The 15,917-nt window shown below is 45.1% G+C and overlaps 1 protein-coding gene across 3 annotated transcripts in view; it reads left to right on the forward strand.

Moving 5' to 3' along the window:
- TRA2B (transformer 2 beta homolog) overlaps positions 1–15,917 on the forward strand; it is a 360,067-nt gene that overhangs the window by 103,634 nt on the left and 240,516 nt on the right. The window lies entirely within an intron of this gene.

The raw sequence follows: 15,917 nt of genomic DNA on the forward strand, positions 1-15,917 counted from the left end.
AGCATTCCTTCCCCAGCAACGTTAGGATTCACTCATACAACTTTGCCAAAAAGAGTCCACCCTCATTTCACTCTCAGCGAGACACATGATGATTCTCTTATGTCACATGGCCTCTACAGTTCACATGACTCCTTTTGCCAGACTTCACCTCAGGATTCCTCAGTGGACCCTGGCTTCTCAATGGTTGCAGGCTTTCGACCCTATCTCTCAGCACATTACAGTGACTTCTCTACGGCAATCTCTTCAATGGTGGATGCTCTTGTCCAATCTTTCCAGAGGTTTGCTATTCCAGACACCCCCTCATCAGAAGTTCCTCGTAACAGATTCCTCGACCTATGCTTGGGGGGCTCATCTCGATGGTCTACGTACTCAAGGGCATTGGTCCGCCACCAACCATCGAAATCACATAAATCTGTTGGAACGCAGAGTGATCTTCAATGCTCTCAAAGCTTTTAAAGCATCTTCTTCCTGATCAAGTAGTGCTTATTCGTACAAAGAATCAAGTAGCCATGTACTATATGAACAAGCAAGGAGGAACAGGATCTCTTCCCCTTTGCAAGGAAGCTCAGAAGATTGGGAATTGGGCAATTCTTCATAACATTTTTCTGAGAGCTGACTACATTCAAGGGGAGAAAAATTCACTGGCGGACAAATTGAGTCATCTCCTACAACCTCGCGAATGGACACGCAATTCTCCATCTCTCCATCACATTTTTTCTCAGTGGGGAACTCCTCAGATCTTTTTGCGTCTTCCCACAACAAGCTGCCCCAGTTTTGCTCCAGAATTTACTCTCCTCACTGCATGGAGACAGATGCTTTTCTTCTGGAATGGACAAACGGATTCCTGTATGCGTTTCCTCTATTCCCTCTCATTCTCAAGACACTTGTCAAACATGAACATGCCACCATGATTCTGATAACTCCTCGGTGGTCCAGACAACCTTGGTTCTCTCTCATATTTCAACTCAGCAGCAGGGAGCCACTGCTTCTACCAGTTTTTTCTCTTCTTCATCCCAACCCTCAGTCTCTACATCTGACAGCTTGGTGCCTCTCGACATGACTTCAAGCCTTCGGTTTTCTCAGTCTGTCAGAACCTTCGGTTTTCTCAGCTGCTTCCAGAAAACCTGCCACCAGGCAATGTTACAACCAGAAGTGTATTAGGTTTTCTGCTTGGTGCGATCTTCATCACAAATAGCCTCGGTCTACCTCCTTGTCTTCCGTTCTGGATTACCTATTTCATTTGTCTCAATCCAGTCTCAAATCAACCTCCATTGGAGTCCATCTCGGTGCAATTGCGCTTTTCATCAGAGGGGAAATCTCTCTCTGCTCATCCTTGGTTTCCAGATTTATGAAAGGAATTTTCAATGTCAAGCCATCAGTTGATGAAGCCTCCATCTGAACCAATGTCTTCGGTTCATCTTAAATATCTCAGTTGAAAAGTAGTCTTTCTCATCGCTCTCACTTCTGCTCGCAGGGATAGCAAGCTACAAGCTTTAGTAGCAGACCCACCTTTCAAAGTATTCCCAAGCCTCATTCTCATCGTAGAGAATCAGCTGTTCACACTCTGGACTGCAAGCGTGCTTTGGCCTTCTATCTGCAAAGAACTAAATCACATAGATTTTCTCTTCAACTTTTTGTCTCCTTTGATCCAAACAAGTTGGGACAGGCAGTTTCCAAGAAATTAATCTCCAATTGGTTGGCTGCTTGCATCTCGTTTTGCTATGCTCAGGCTGGGCTACAACTACAGGGTTGAGTCATAGCCCACAAAGTTAGAGTTATCCCAGGCCAAGCAGGCAGGTATTCTCACATCAACGGAGCCCGGATGCGGACGCCTCACAAGCAGACTTGCTTGAAGAAACTTGAAGTTTTGAGTCGCCCGCACCGTGCGTGTGCGAGTGCCTTCCCGCCCAGCAGAGGGCGCATCTTCTCAGTTTTCCGCGGAGCCGAGAAGTCAGTCTTTGACTCTCTGCGTTTAACTTTGTTCACTTTTTGCCTTCTCTCAACCGCGGTTTGTGGTTTTTTTTTTCTTCACGAATTGCTGTTTTATTTTATTTCTTTTAATTTAGGTTAAAAAAAATTTTTTTCTTCTTATGTTCGTTTTCCGGGACGGGCCGCTCGGCCGCAGTTTGAGGGCTTCGCCTTTGCAGTGGCTATTTTTCCGTCTATGTCCCGGCCTGCTACAGGCTTTAAGAGGTGTAGCAAGTGTCAGCACGCGATCTCTCTCACGGACTCTGCCTCAAGTGCCTTGGGCCGAAACATCATCCTAGGTCGTGCCTGCCTTGCAAAACACTTCAACCTCGTGCTTTCAAGCGTCGTTGCGTTCTGGTGGATAAGCTTTTCGATATGGAGTCTCCTATTGATCCCTCGACTTCGAAAGCATCTTCGCCTCGACTTCAATCGAGGCTCCTTCTGCGCCTACTGCTTCCACCTCGAGCCTCATCAGACCTTCATCGTTTGCAGCGGCTCTTGCTTTGACGTCATCTGTTGTATCTTCCCCTGTTTCCTCAGGTCAGATAGCTCAGCAGTCGGTTCCACCGGTGGTGATTAAAGTGTCCAAGACTTCTAAGTCAAAACACACTCATACTACCTCAAAGGAACCTCCAGCCAAAGCAGGTGGTCCGGTTTCAGACGCGGATCCATCCTTGCCGGCTTCTTTCCAGACCATGTTAGAGAAGCAGTTTATTCAGTTCCTTACTAACATGGGACCTAAACTGCTTCCTCTTATCCAGCCTGGGCATTCAGCAGACTCCCGCAAGGTCGAGCCGCTTCCTATGCCCCAGTCTGAGCTTCCACACTCTTTGCAGGGGGCAGAGTCTCTGCGAGTGTCTGGTCTGCCATCCAAGCACGAAAAGCAAGGAGCAGATTCTTTGCGAGTGCATCGACGAGAATCCTCACCCTCTAAACAAGGAACAGAGTCTTTGAGAGTGCATCGAGGTTCCTCCACCAAGCCTCTGGTGCTTCGATCTACAGCCTCTAGCCCTATTCATGCATCGGCTGCTAACATCTCCGAGGCGAAATCTCCTGGATCTTCGAGATCTGGTTCCAGACACATTTCTCACCACCATTCGAGGCCTTCATCGAGACTTCCTTCCAGGCATCATTCTTCTTCTCAGGATAAACAATTTTCCTCAGAGCCTCGATCTACTCCAACTTCGACCAGACCACCGACTCCTCATTCGAGGTCTCCGATGCTGGACCTCGAGGATGTTCGGTCTCGATTGCCTCGTCCAAGTCACCAGGTTCCTTTGATGCCTTTTTCCATGCCGAAGGTTCTTCTTCAGTGTTCTCCCCAGAAATTTTTTCCAGCCAGGTGGCATGAAAAAGTAGCCGGGTGGGGCGGGACGGGGAAATTTGGTGGTGGGGAAAATTAAATGTGTACTATTTTACTAGTTAATTTTTATTAATTATTTTCCAAAGCTCAATATGACTTCCTTTTTTAAGGTTTGACACTTGTGCCAGAATATTTTTATTAAATTTAAGAAGTATCCAATTCTAGAAGTGAATAATTAGATATTTGCCCTCTTACAAATGGTATAAAGCAGTGTTCTTCAACCTTTTGACACCTATGGACCGGCAGAAATAAAATAATTATTTTGTAGACTGGCACCAGTCGGCGGACCAGCAGTTGAAGCACACTGGGCTAAGTCGTGGGCCAGACCCCGCCTATTTCCAACCAATCTCCGTTCCAGACCCCGCCCCCATAATAGTACTAATTGTAACACCATTTTTTTCCATTCATTTTTCATATATACATACACACAATATAATCGTATTAACAACACACAATGGTTAATCACAAAATTAAACTACACAAAGCACACTATATGATTCTCAATATTAATTCCTACCAGAACACAGATAACCCCATGCAAATACGGGACAAAAAACTAAAAGTACTAATATATACAAACAAACCCTAAGATGCAAGACTCTGCCTGCAGTACAACCTCAGAGAAAAAGAAACAAATGCATTTCTTCCTGAACAGTCAGCAGATGTAAATCAATCACTAAATTCAAAAATAAAATTATTCCCCCTACCGTTGTTGTCTCCCTTCCTCCCTGCTGTGCCTTGCTTTCTGGTCTGCTCCCCGGTGTTATCTTCGGGCCGGCTCCCTCTTCCTCAGTGCTGCAGGGCACAAAGCTGTGGGCAGCGGCTTCTCGCAGGTCCCGCGCCTCATCTGGAAGCCTTCCCTCTGACGTTGCAACTTCAGAGAGAAAGCTTCCAGTTCAGGCACAGGACACACATAGGAGCCTCTGCCCATGGCTTTGTGCACAGCAGCACTGAGGAAGAGGGAGCTGGCCCGAAGACAACGCCGCATTGATCGCACTGTGGACTAGTGGCTGAAGAGCACTGTCTGGGACTTGATGCATCTGCCGGCCCTATGGATTGGCACCGGTCGATGGACTGGCAGTTGAGAACACGTATAGAGGTTTAAAAAAGGGAAATACGTTAATGAAGTCAATAGGTTCAATCTAGCCATTTATTTATAAGAACATAAGAATTACCTCTGCTGGGTCAGACCAGTGGTCCATCGTGCCCAGCAGTCTGCACCTATTATACTAGTACAGAACTCGGAATAACCTCCCACATTTTATTACACTGGCCCTTAAGGACTGATTGCTGGAAAAGGATGAAAAATAATGAGTATGGCACAAGTCTAGGGCAGGGAAGAACAAGGGAGAATTCTGCTTAAAAATTATTACAATTAAAACATACAGGATTTTACACATAACTTTTATTTTTGCATAAAATCCCCAGGTATATTCCTTGCACAGCTGTGACCTTAACACAAAATGTCATTGTGAGGTGGCATACTGTATCGACCCAAGATAAATCAAGGCATTGTCCCATTTCAACTTCACTTTCCTACCCTTCTGCTGCTAACCTACTCAGACTCTCAAGTGTAGCCCGACCTGATTACACCGGTGAAGACAGAGCAAAAATAGTAAATGAAATAATAATTAAAAAACAACACATTTAAGACGACGATGGAAATAATATCCCAGCAGCTACAGAATTTGACTTGACTGACAGCCTGCACGTTTTTCTACTGTTCTTGAGGTGTTTTGTTTTTTCCCTTTTAGCTTAAACGAGATACTAACGTGTAAGAAATAAATAATTTGATTCATCAGACTGGTACACTCGATAATGTTTTAGCCCTGCCAAGTTTAAAAGCTTCTTACTTTCCCACAGGTTTCCATGCTTCTTTAGTTTTTCCAAAGATGCTGTAAAATACCGTCACATGAGCAAGGGCCCTCCTTCCTTCCTTTCCCCTGGTCTGGCATCTTCTTCTCCCTCCCTCCCCCCTGTCGGCAGATTCGCTACAGTGTTCTCCCCAGAAATTTTTTCCAGCCAGGTGGCATGAAAAAGTAGCCGGGTGGGGCGGGACAGGGAAATTTGGTGGTGGGGAAAATTAAGGACTCCTTTTACTAAGCTGCAATAGCGTTTTTAGCGCGTACAGAATTGCCACGCTACACGGCTAGAACTAATGCCAGCTCAATATTGGTGTTAGTGTCTAGCATGTGCGGCAATTCTGCGCGAGCTAAGCGCGCGGTAAAACCGCTATCGCAGCTTAGTAAAAGGAGCCCTAAATGGGTAATATTTGTATTAGTTAATTATTATTAGTTATTTTCCAATGCTCAATATGACTGCCTTTCTTAAGGTTTGACACTTGTTCCATAATATATATATTAAATTTAAGAAGTATCCAATTCTAGAAGTGAATAATTAGATATTTGCCCTCTTTCAAATGGTATAGAGCAGCGTCTCTCAAACTTTTTTAACTCCGGCAGACTAAACAGAACAAATGTTTTTTGTGGCACACTAAATGCAGCAAATGTTTTTCATGGCTGGAAAAAATTTCTCGGGAGAACACTGTTGCCGTTAGTTTTCAAGGTCCAATCACGTCAAAGACTGAAGCTTATCTGGGCAGTTGTTTAATAAAAAGAATGGATAAGATAACATGAGAAGTGAAATTCTCATGAATCAGAGGGATACATACCCTTTAGGTCCTAAAAGCAGGCTTGTGGATTAGATATAAACTATGAAGGCAGTGGTGTACCTAGCATATGTGACACCCGAGGCCCATCATTTTTTGACACCCCCCCATCTGTATGAAAAACATGATTTTTAGTAACAATCCCCACATCACACAAGAGTGTACCTAGGAAAAGGCAGCATCTTGCATATTGCAGTGAGCAGTATATCAATATACCCATTGTAAAACTGAACAAGCCAGACTAGTACAGATCAATCCTGCAAAGTCAATCCTAACTGAAAACCATGTCTTTCGAACACACCTTCGCCTAGTATGGAATATGTAATCAGAAACTAACCCCTCTCCCTTTTACAAATCTGTAATGTGGTTTTTAGCCATGGTGGTAACAGTTCAGACTCTCATAGAATTCTGAGAAATTACCATCATGGCCAGTGCTAAAAAAAAAAAAAAAAGCTCTACAGTTTTGTAAAAGGGGGGATAAAATAGAAAAATGTAGACAAAGGTTAAATTGAACTACCAAGAAGCTGGACTCTGCATACAATGCAACACCACAGAAACAGTGATGCATCTCCCCTAAAGCAAAAAAATAAATAAATATAATTTTTTTCCTACATTGTCTTCTCTGGTTCCTGCTTTCCTCATGGTATTGACACTCTCTTCCTTTCATCCAGTCTACCCTCTCTCTGCCCCTTCTATATGGCATCTTCTCTCCTTGTATTCCCCTTCCATCTCTCCCTTCACCCCTATTATTCTGGCATCCATCTTTTTCCCTTCCCTCCTTCAATGGTCTGGCATCTCTCTCCTCTTCTTCCCTTCCCTCTCCCACACCCCCATGGTCTGGCATTTCAATCTCCTCTCCCTTCCCCCCACTTCCATCAGCATCTGCCCCCTTTCTTTCCCTCCAACCCAATTCCATCCAGTATCCTTCCCCCTTATGTCTCTCTCTCCTTTCCGTGCACACCAATTCCATCAGCATCTGCCCCCTTTCTCTCCCTCCACCACCCTTCCATACCACCCTGACCTCCTTTTTCTCCCTCCACCACCCTTCTATACTCCTCTCTCCCTCCAAACCAGCAAGGTCCCATGATGACTGCTTCTGTTGCCTCTGCCTCTGTAAGATGTAAGTGACATTGGAGGGGGTGGGCCGGCAGACACAGGGAATTGCAGCAAGGTTCCGCAATGACTGCAGCTGCTGGTCCTCCCCTTCCGACGTCACTTACGTCTTCTGGAGGAAGAGGCAGCAAATGCAGTCATCGTGGGACCTTCCTGCACTTCAGTGCGGCTGCCGACTCTGCTTCAGAATAAGTACAGCAGCCATGCTGAGGTGCAGGTGCCATTTAGAGCAGCTTGGAAGGTTCTGGATCCAGCCGGCTGTGTACCCCCCTAGGGCTGGCACCCGAGGCAGTCTGCCACTGTATGAGGGGACAAAAAATAATAGAAAGAATGGATAACTTGACCGATTTTAGACATGTCATACAATTATAACCACAAAAATACGTCATAAAATGTAATTCTAAACTCAAAAGATTTCAGACGAAAAGCATACAAGGAAACCAGAAAAGACCATACCCATAGTACTAAGATCCAAATGCTAAAATCGGACATGTCCTTTACGAAGAGACATGTGGATCACCACTAATTATAACGAGTGAATCTTTAAAATATGAGATGGTAATCTATAGCCAGACCTGGTGAACGGAAGTGACAAATACTGGAGCCAAAACCAGAGCACCGTGATGAAACTTGAATATGGATACCTTGCATTTCTTGGCGTTGAAGTCCAGCTGCCAGGTAGATGACCAACGTTCCAACAAAAACAGGTCCTGCGTCATACTATCGTGTAAATCAGAGCCGCTCACTATGTTACATAGTTTGGCGTTGTCGGCGAATAGTGTTATTTTACCTTGAAGCCCCTGAGTCAGGTCCCCTATGAATAAGTTGAAACGGAGTGGGCCCAAGACTGTGCCCTGCGGTACTCCACTTGTCATTTCTGACGTTTTAGAGAGGGTACCGTTAACCACCACCATCTGAAGTTTACCATTGGCTATTTTTTGGGCTTGCGAGCTACTTTTAAAATGACCAAGTCAAAATGATCTACCAAGAATAAAAATTTTTTTTAAAAACCACAAAGCACACTGTATGCAGAGAAAATGTTAATAATCATTCCTATTCCGGGGTTTTCTCAAAGAGGTCAAAGCAGATGACTCTATGCACTGTCACCTCACTAACAACCAAACCAAAAATAGACAAATATACCCCATCCCTTTTTACTAAACGATAGCAGTTTTTTGCGCAGGGAGCTGCGCTGAATGCCCAGCGCTGCTTTTGACGCTCATAGGCTCCCTGCGCTAAAAACTGCTATTGCGGTTTAGTAAAAGGGGACCATAGTGTAAAATATAGACAGCAGATATAAATACAGACACATTTTGATCAGTAAATTTAAAATAAAATCATTTTTCCTACCTTATTGTCTGGTGATTTCATGAGTCTCTGGTTGCACTTTCTTCTTCTGACTGTGCATCCAATCTTTCTTCCTCCTCTTTCAGCCTGTATACCTCCTGACCTCATTCTCCTCCCCCCAACTTTTTCTTCCTCTCTTCCTGCCCTTTCTTTCTTTCTCTCTTCATGCCCCCTTTCTTTTTTTCTGTTTCTCTTCCTGCCCTCTTACTTTCTTTCTCCTTGCCCTCCTCCAAGCCACTGCCAATGTCACTGCCATCGGGGAACAGGCCCCAAAGCCGCTGGCCGCCGCCCCCCCCACCCCCAAGCTCTCCCTACTTCGGGCCGACCAGCTTTCTTCTCCCCGATGTCAATTCTGCCGTCAGAGAAGAAGGCTGATCGGCCCAAGATCACAATCGATTGGGGGAAATGCTGCCGGGTCCTGCCTTCGCGGAAACTGAAAGTAAGCAGGACCTGGCAGCAAGAAGAGCAAATGGAGAGCTTCACTGACCTGTCTCCCGCCTTAGCCCGTAGCGAATTTATGCTTCAGGGATCTAACATGTGTGTGCCAGCTTCCCTTCTCTTCCCTCCCCCCCCCCCCAACATAACTTCCGGTTTCGAAGGGAAGCCGGCACACACACATTAAAGCCCCAGAGCATAAGTTTGCTACGGGCTAAGGTGAAATCATCAAGCCGGCTTTTTTTTTTTTTTATGTTGAGCTGCAGCGGAGGCAGCAGAATTTAGCTGGGCGGTCATCTAAATTACCCGGGCGGACCGCCCAGCTGAAAGGCCCTAGGGAGAACACTGCGCTACAGGCTAAGGTGCGAGATAAGTCAGCGATGCAGGGAAGCTGGCTTGCTTCGGGCCTTTCTCGCTGCCGGGTCCTGCCTTCAGGGAAATAGAAAATAGGCAGGACCCAGCAGCGAGGAAGGCCCGAAGAAAGCTAGCTTCCCTCCATCGCTGACCTATCTCCCGCCTTAGCCTGTAGCGAATCTATTTCTCGGACCTGCTTTTTTCCTCTTAGGCACCTTCTCCCTCCTTTTCTGTGTGCCAGCAGCAGTTACTGAAACGCAGCTACTAGCTTCCGTCTCTCCTCTTTCTGAAGAACCAATGTCCAGCCTGTCTTGCAGGATAAGCAGCAGAAAGAGGCGCACTCGGTCATAATAAAGTGGAACCAATCAGAAAGAGGCGTACACGGTCATAATGAGCGAAACCATTCAGAAAGAGGCGCACTCATCATAATGAGCCTGCAGTCCCTGCCTCCAACTGCAACTGTAAAAACTAACCAGCAGTAGGAAATTAAGAAAAAAAAAAAAAGTAAAGCTGAAAACCCGCTTGCTGGGCTTAAAAAAAAAATAAAAAAGTTCAGGCTTAGGCGAATTTGCAACCGAAATTACAGCCGGGCACTCATCTAAATTAGCTGGGCGGAGTGCCCTGCTAAAAGGCCCTAGGGAGAACACTGTTCTTTGACACAGGCTGCCTCGACATCCTCGAGTCCTTCTCGAGGCAAAGCATTGGCAGATCAGCTATCTTTCTCGTCTTTCCTGCGACAGATGGCTGTAGACTTGGATGTTCAGTTGGATACTGGCTCCAAATATTCTAAGGAGTATCTAGAAGTCATGCATCTTCCTCAACCTCCAGCAGAGTGTCTTAAGCTTCCACTTTATAAGCTTTTGAATCAGACTTTTGCTCGGTGCATGGAAACACCTTTTTCCATACCAGCAGTTCCAGGAAAATTGGACTCTAGGTGTCAAAACCCTTTGCGATGCAGAGTTTTATAACTCACAGTTAACTCATCAATCCCTGCTTGTTGAATCCTTCTTAAAGAGATCCCATCCTTCCAAGGTCTATGCCACAGTTCCTCCTAGAAGGGAGGGGAAAAACTATGGACAAATTTGGACATCGCATCTACCAGAATGCTATGATGTCCTCTAAAGCAGTGATTCCCAACCCTGTCCTGGAGGAACACCAGGCCAATCGGGTTTTCAGGCTAGCCCTAATGAATATGCATGAGAGAGATTTGCATATGATGGAAGTGATAGGCATGTAAATTTGCTTCATGCATATTCATTAGGGCTAGCCTGAAAACCCAATTGGCCTGGTGTTCCTCCAGGACAGGGTTGGGAACCACTGCTCTAAAGTCCTCAATTATAATTTTTATTTCATCACTTATTTTGAATTTCTTCTTTCTCTTCTACCAAAGTTTTTGGCTTATTTGGATAGCCAAATGCATTTTGAGTTTCAGGAAGTCATTGCTTCTTTCTCTCAATTACGTCTGCATCTCCTCCAATCATCTTATGCCTTCGAGTTATCTGCCCGAGCGGCTGCTTGCTCTGTAGCTATGCGTCGTCTTGCCTGGCTTCGTACCATTGACATGGACTCTAACCTTCAAGACCGCTTAGCTAACATTCCTTGTCAGGGTAACGACCTCTTTAATGAATCCATCGAGGCAGCCACCAAGAAATTTTCTGACCATGAAAAATCATTTGCCTCTATAGTCAGACCTAAACCAAAGCCAGCTCCTGCCAAGCCTGCACGCCCTGCTATTATCTATCAAAGGCGTTTTGCTCCAAAGCTGGCTCCTTATACTCGCCCTCCTCTGAAAAAACAGCAACCTCAGAAGCAACAGAAACCCAACCTTCTGCTGCACCTAAGGCTTCTCAGTCTTTTTGACTGTTTACAACAGAGCATAACCTCCACTGTTCTGTCTCTGTCTCTTTTTCCCCCTATAGGAGGTCGTCTCCATTATTTTTACAACCGATGGACGATAATTGCATTCGACTTCTGGGTGCTTACCATCATCAGGGAAGGATACTCTCTTCAGTTCACTCAGGTTCCACCGCAGCTTCCTCCAAAAGAGTATCCTTCCAATCCATCCCAGACTGCCCTTCTTCTTCAGGAAGCTTAAGCTCTGTTTCATCTCCATGCCATCAAAACAGTTCCCTTGGAACAGCAGAACAGGGGTTTTTACTCCCGTTACTTCCTTGTTCCGAAGAAGACGGGCGATCTAAGACCCATTCTGGATATTAGGGCTCTCAACAATTTTCTAGTCAAAGAAAAGTTTTGAATGTTGCCCTGGCATCCCTTTATCCCCTTCTCGAGCAAAACGATTGGTTATACTCTCTGGATCTCAAGGAGGCCTACAGTCATATTCCCATTCATCCGGCCTCCCGTCAATACCTCAGATTTTGGGTGGGGAATCTGCACTATCAATACAGAGTACTACCCTTCAGCCTGGCCTCGTCTCCCAGAGTGTTCACCAAGTGCCTAGTAGTGGTAGCAGCAGCTCTAAGGAATCATGGTGTTAAGGTATTTCCTTACCTCGACGACTGGTTCATCAAAGATTCCACATCAAAGGGTTATTGTAGCGACCCAACGGTCTACCTGGTTCCTATAAAGTTTGGGATTCGAAATCAACTTTCCTAAATCTCAACTTCAGCCCTCACAGAATCTACAATTCATTGGAGCTGTTCTGGACACTGTCCAACTCAGATCATTCTTTCCACAACAACGTCTGGAAGCTCTTCTTCAACTCTGTCACACAGTGTCTTCCCGCTCTTCCATCTCAGCGAGACACATGATGATACTTCTGGGTCACATGGCCTCCACAGTACATGTGATTCCTTTTGCCAGACTTCACCTCAGAATTCCTCAGTGGACACTGGCATCTCAATGGATGCAAGTTTGCGACCCTCCTTCTCGACACATTTCAGTCATTCCTTCCTTGAAGAAGTCTCTCTGTTGGTGGATGCTCTCTTCCAATCTTTCCAGAGGTTTGCTTTTTCAAATGCCCCCTCATCAGAAGGTCCTCACAACAGTCTCTTCGACTTACGCTTGGGGCGCTCATCTCGATGGTCTCCGTACTCAAGGCCTCTGGACCAGTACGGATCGTCAGTGTCATATCGATCAGTTGGAATTGGAAAGATTATACTAAACTAAATTATACTTTTTGGTGGAATTCAGTGTGCCATATTTATAAAATGGAAAGGGTATTTGCTTTGCAACAAGGTAATTATAAGTTTAAAAAGATTTGGGGGCCATTGACGATTTATTCTAGTGATCAGACATCTTAAACACCAGAATATTGGATAAGATAAGGGGGGGGTGGGATTATGACGGATAATATATTGATAGTTGTTATTTATTGGTATATGGGTGGGAGGGGTGGGTTTCTTATATAATTATTTATTTGGAATAATACAAATAAGAATGTCAAGTGATGAATTAAGGTATTTCTGAATGAATGTTGTACACTTGTAATTTTTGAAAATGAATAAAGATTTAAAAAAAAAAAAAAAAAAAAATCTGTTAGAACTCAGAGCGATCCTTAAAGCTCTCCATGGTTTTCAACATCTACTTCACGACACAGTAGTCCTTGTTCAAACGGACAACCAAGTGGCCATGTATTATGTCAACAAACAAGGAGGGATAGGGTTTGCCTCCCTTTGTCAAGAAGCTCTGAAGGTTTGGGACTGGGTAATCTGCCACAACACCTTCCTCAAAGCTGTCTAAATTCAAGGGGCAAAGAATTGCTTGGCGGACAACTTAAGTCGTTTACTGCAACCTCACGAATGGACTCTCCATTCCTAGCCTCTTTGTCATATTTTTTCACATTGGGGAACGCCACAGATAGACCTCTTTGCAGCTCCCCACAACTACAAACTGCCTCAGTTCTGCTCCAGGATATACTCTCCTCACCGCCTCGAGGCAGATGCTTTTCTTCTGGAATGGACGAATCTTTTCCTTTACACATTTCCTCCATTCCTTCTCATTCTCAAGACTCAGGTCAAATTGAAGAACAATCATGCCACCATGATTCTAATCGCTCCTCGGTGGCCGAGACAACCATGGTACTCCCTTCTACTTAAACTCAGCAGCAGGGAGCCATACTACCAGTTTTTCCTTCTCTGCTTACACAGAGTCAAGGATCTCTGCTTCATCCCAACTTGCAGTCTCTACACCTGACAGCCTGTTACCTCTCAACATAACCCCTCTTCAGTTTTCTCAATCTGTAAGAGACGTTTTAGAAGCTTCTAGAAAGCTTACAACTAGACAATGCTATCACCAAAAATGGACTAGATTTTCTACATGGTGTTTTTCTCATCATAAAGAGCCTCAGCATTCCTCCTTATCTTCTGTTTTGGACTATCTTTTGCACTTATCCAATTCTGGTCTCAAGTCTACATCTATACGAGTCTATCTCAGTGCAATTGTGGCTTTCCATTAGCCTATTGAAGAGAAACCCCTCTCTGTTCATCCAGTGGTTTCCAGATTCATGAAAGGACTTTTCAATGTCAAACCTCCTCTCAAACCGCCTCCTGTGGTTTGGGACCTCAATGTTGTCCTTAATCAACTCATGCAGCTTCCATTTGAACCAATTGACAAGGCTCATCTGAAGTATCTCACTTGGAAAGTGGTGTTTCTCATTGCCCTCACTTCGTCTCGACGAGTCAGTGAGGTGCAAGCTTTAGTTACTGACCCACCATTCACGGTGTTCCATCATGACAAAGTTGTTCGTCGTACTCATCCGAAATTCCTACCTAAAGTAGTTTCAGAATTCCATCTCAACCAATCCATCCTACTTCCAATGTTTTTTCCAAAGCCTCATTCTCACCCTGGAGAATCAGCTCTTCATACTCCTGATTGTAAACGTGCTTTGGCCTTCTACTTGGAACGCACCAAACCACACAGAACTGCTCCTCAACTTTTTGTTTCCTTCGATCCAAATAAGTTGGGACATCTTCACGGAGTACTTCTTCACGGAGAGAGTGATTGAGCATTGGAACAAGCTTCCAGTGCAGGTGGTCGAGGCACGCAGCATCCCAGACTTCAAGAACAAATGGGATACTTATGTGGGATCCCTACGAGGTCATGCCAAGGGATAGGGTCACTAGGACTTGAATGAGCAGGTCAGTAGAGTGACAGTATAATTACAATTATACTTTAGGGGGTCAGTAGACTTAAGAGGGTGGGTAAATAGTGTGGGCAGACTTGATGGGCTATAGCCCTTATCTGCCGTCATCTTTCTATGTTTCTATCCTATTTCTAAGCGTACCATTTCCAATTGGATGTCGGCTTGTATCTATTTCTGCTATGCCCAGGCTGGATTATCCCTTCACAGTAAAGTCACAGCCCATAAAGTCAGAGCAATGGCAGCTTCAGTAGCTTTCCTCAGATCTACACCTATTGAGGAAATTTGTAAGGCTGCTACTTGGTCCTCGGTTCATACCTTCACTTCTCACTATTGTCTGGATACTTTCTCCAGATGGGATGGACAGTTTGGCCAAACAGTATTACAAAATTTATTCTCCTAAATTGCCAACACTCCCACCATCCCATTCTGGTTAGCTTGGAGGTCACCCATATGTGAGAATACCTGCCTGCTTGTCCTGGGATAAAGCACAGTTACTTACTGTAACAGGTGTTATCCAGGGACAGCAGGCAGCTATTCTCAAAACCCACCCACCTCCCCTGGTTGGCTTCTCTGCTAGCTATCTGAACTGAGGAGATGTGCCCTGCACTGGGCGGGAAGGCACTCACGCATGCGCAGTGCGGGCGACTCGAAACTTCGAGTTTCTTCAAGCAAGTCTGCTTGTGAGGCGTCCGCATCCGGTATCTGTTGATGACGTCACCCGTATGTGAGAATAGCTGCCTGCTGTCCCTGGATAACACCTGTTATGGTAAGTAACTGTGCTCTATAGCAGTTTCTGTAGTTTTCCTTAGATCTACTCCTATTGAGGAAATATGCAAAGCTGTTACCTGTTCTTCGGTTCATACATTCACCTCACATTACTGTCTGGATTTATTTTCATTGGCAAACCATATTATAAAATTTATTCTCCTAAACGCCAACACTCCTACCATCCCATTCTGGTTAGCTTGGAGGTCACCCATACGTGAGAATATGCTGCCTGCTTGTCCTGGGATAAAGCACTGCCAGGTTACAAACTGTACAGAAGAGACAGGACACACAAGAAGGGTGGAGGAATAGCACTATACATAAGACACCATCCACTCGACTGGAGTGGACACGGCAACAAAAACGGAAGAATTGGAGTCATTATGGGTTAAACTGCCAGGAAGAAATGGATCTGACTTAAAAGTAGGACTATATTATTGTCCACCTGGACAAGCAGAAACAAATGACAAGGAACTGGAAGCAGAATTGAGACGGAAATGCAGAAACGGAAAATGAGGGATTTTAACTACCCTGGTATAGACTGGAGTATTGGAAGCTCGACCAGCGCTAGGGAATCAGCATTCCTAGAGGTCGTGCGGGACTGTTTCATGGAACAACTCATCAAGGAGCCAACGAGAGGGAATGCCACGCTTGTCCTAATCCTCAACGGACTGGGAGGGCCTGCAAAGGATGTAGAAGTAGGACCGCTAGGGAACAGCGACCACAACATGATCCAGTACAAATTAGAAGTAGGAACATCAAAAGGGAAGAGAACCACAGTGACAATGCTTAACTTCAAGAAA

This window comes from Geotrypetes seraphini, chromosome 5, assembly GCF_902459505.1.
Source record: "Geotrypetes seraphini chromosome 5, aGeoSer1.1, whole genome shotgun sequence".
In the NCBI taxonomy this organism is placed as follows: Eukaryota; Metazoa; Chordata; class Amphibia; order Gymnophiona; family Dermophiidae; genus Geotrypetes; species Geotrypetes seraphini.